This window comes from Pongo pygmaeus, chromosome 5 (genome assembly GCF_028885625.2).
Source record: "Pongo pygmaeus isolate AG05252 chromosome 5, NHGRI_mPonPyg2-v2.0_pri, whole genome shotgun sequence".
Lineage (NCBI taxonomy): Eukaryota > Metazoa > Chordata > Mammalia > Primates > Hominidae > Pongo > Pongo pygmaeus.
The window spans coordinates 7,384,970-7,387,923 of record NC_072378.2 but is presented as its reverse complement, the minus strand read 5'-3'; the positions used below and the strand labels follow the sequence as shown (position 1 = coordinate 7,387,923).

Here is a 2,954-nt window from a genome sequence, read left to right as displayed (position 1 = left end):
TAAAAATAGAATTTGATAAGGTGACCCTAAAATTTATGTAGAAATGCAAAAAAACCTTAAGCCAAACAATTTTGAAAAATAAAGTTGAACTTAAACTACCTGATTTCAAAACTTACTACATGAGTAAAGCTACTGTAATCCAGACAATTTTGTATTGGCCTAAGCATAGACTTATGGGCCTGTGGAATAGAACATCCCAAAATAAGCCCTTCCATTGAAGATCAATCGATATTCAACAAAGATGCCACTCCAAAAAAAAAAAGTGTGGTCCTTACCTTACGCTTTACACAAAAGTGTATCTACAGTAATGCTAAAAATCTTTTTTTTAATCCTGAATAATTAGCTCTTTGCTTTAACTCCTAAAAGTGGATCAAATACCTTGAATGACCTTGTCTGCTCTTTTGGACAACTTTACCAATGTTTTTCTCACTATGACCAGATTTGTCAAGCTCTGAGTCCCTTGGAAGAAACTCCACCACATTACCCTGATAGACACCTGCAGTCGGATTTTTTTTTTTTTTTTTTTTTTGAGTCGAAGTTACACTCTGTTGCCCATGCTGGAGTGTAGTGGCATGATCTCCGCTCACTGCAACCTCCATTTCCCGGGTTCGAGCGATTCTCCCGCCTCAGCATCCCTAGAAACTGGGATTACAGGTGCGTGCCACTTTGCCTGGCTAATTTTTTGTATTTTTAGCAGAGACGGGGTTGGCCGTGGCTGGCCAAGGCCATGTTGGCCAGGCTGGTCTTGAACTCCTGACCTCAGGTGATCTGCCCGCCTTGGCCTCCCAAAGTGCTGGGATTACAGGTATAAGCCACTGCACCTGACTTGCAGTGGGATTTTTAAATTGACTCCAAAAGGTACTGAAAAATCTTAGATGGGCTCTCAACTCAGATTTTATTTTATAAAAGAAAAATGTGTCTCCTGCCCTGCCTCGTGGGCGGTTGAGGGGAGCAGAAACAGGTGGGCGGTGGCCTTGTCCTCTAGAGTGGGGAATTCCATCCGATGGAAGCCTAATCTCTAAGGAGAACTATGATGACCCACACAAAACCTCTGCCTCCCCAGTCGTCCACATCAGGGGCCTAATTGATGGTGTGGTGGAAGCTGACCTTGTGGAGGCCTTGCAGGAGTTTGGACCCATCAGCTATGTGATGGTAATGTCTAAAAACAGACAAGCACTGGTGGAGTTTGAAGATGTGCTGGAGGCTTGTAACGCAGTGAACTACACAGCCGACAACCAAATACATGTTGCCGGTCACCCAGCTTTTGTCAACTACTCTACCAGCCAGAAGATCTCTCGCCCTGGGAACTCAGATGACTCCTGGAGCGTGAACAGTGTGCTTCTTTCTCTTTACCATCCTGAACTCCATTTATTCGATCACCATGGATGTTCTTTACACTATCGGTAATCCTTGTGGCCCTGTCCAGAGAATTGCCATTTTCCGGAAGAATGGAGTTCAGGCCATGGTGGAATTTGACTGTGTTCAAAGTGCCCGGTGGGCCAAGGCCTCACTCAATGGGGCTGAAATCTATTCTGGCTGTTGCACTCTGAAGATCGAATACGCGAAGCCTACACACTTGAATGTGTTCAAGAATGATCAGGATACTTGGGACTACACAAACCTCAATCTCAGTGGACAAGGTGACCCTGGCAGCAACCCTAACAAACGCCAGAGGCAGCCCCCACTCCTGGGAGATCACCCCACAGAATATGGAGGGCCCCACCGTGGGTATCACAGCCATTGCCATGATGAGGGCTATGGCCCCCCAGCCCCTGACCTCACTACTAAGGGAGAAGGATGGGTCCACCAGTGGGGGGGAGTCACCCTTGGGGCCCAAGTCGCAACGGGCCCCAGTATGGGCACCCCCTACCCCCTCCCCACCACCCGAGCATGGCCCTCACCCCGACAGCCCTGTCCTCAGGGTCTATGGTTTGGATCAGTCTAAGATGAACTGTGACCAAGTCTTCAATGTCTTCTGCTTGTATAGCAATGTGGAGAAGGTGAAATTCATGAAAAGCAAGCCGGGGACCGCCATAGTGGAGATGGCTGACGGCTACACTGTGGACGGGGCCACTACCCACCTCAGCAACAACTTCATGTTTGGGCAGAAGCTGAATGTCTGTCTCCAAGCAGCCAGCCATCATGCCCTGTCAGTCATGCGGGTTGGAAGTCAGGTCTTGCAGTTACAGACACTTCAGTGAATCCCGAACAATCGGTTCCCCACCCTAGAAGGGCAGCCAAGAACAGCATCCAGCACCCCAGCAACGTGCTGCACCTCTTCAACGCCCCGCTGGAGGTGACTGAGAACTTCTTTGAGATCTGCGATGAGCTGGGGGTGAAGTGGCCATCTTCTGTGAAAGTGTTCTTAGGCAAAAGCGAGCGCAGCTCTTCTGGACTGCTGGAGTGGGAATCCAAGAGCGATGCCCTAGAGGCTCGGGGCTTCCTGAACCATTACCAGATGAAAAACCTAAATGGTCCATACCTTACACTCTGAAGCTGTGTTTCTCCACCGCTCAGCATGCCTCCTAATTAGGTGGCTAGGAAGACTCCCATCAGAGCAGGAAGTCATTTCTCTTTCCTTTATGCCATTTTTTTTTTTTTTTCCAAAAGATCTTGTATTCCTCTTTTTTTTTTTTTTTTTGAAAGCTAGGTTTGTAGAGGCTTAACCTTAATGGAAACGCTGGAAGTCTGCAGGGGGAGCGAGAAGGGACCTGATATCTCCCAAGATTAACCTTCACTTCTTCACTTTTAAAAAATTATTGTGGGCCGGGAGTGGTGGCTCACGCCTGTAATCCCAGCACTTTGGGAGGCCGAGGTGGGCGGATCACAAGGTCAGGAGATCGAAACCATCCTGGCTAACACGGTGAAACCCCGTCTCTACTAAAAACACAAAAAATTAGCCGGGCGCGGTGGTGGGCGCCTGTAGTCCCAGCTACTCAGGAGGCTGAGGCAGG

At 48.4% G+C, this 2,954-nt stretch overlaps 1 pseudogene; it reads left to right on the top strand.

Moving 5' to 3' along the window:
• Positions 1-1,056: 1,056 nt before the first annotated feature.
• LOC129039216 (heterogeneous nuclear ribonucleoprotein L-like) lies at positions 1,057-2,529 on the top strand (annotated as a pseudogene).
• Positions 2,530-2,954: the final 425 nt, after the last annotated feature.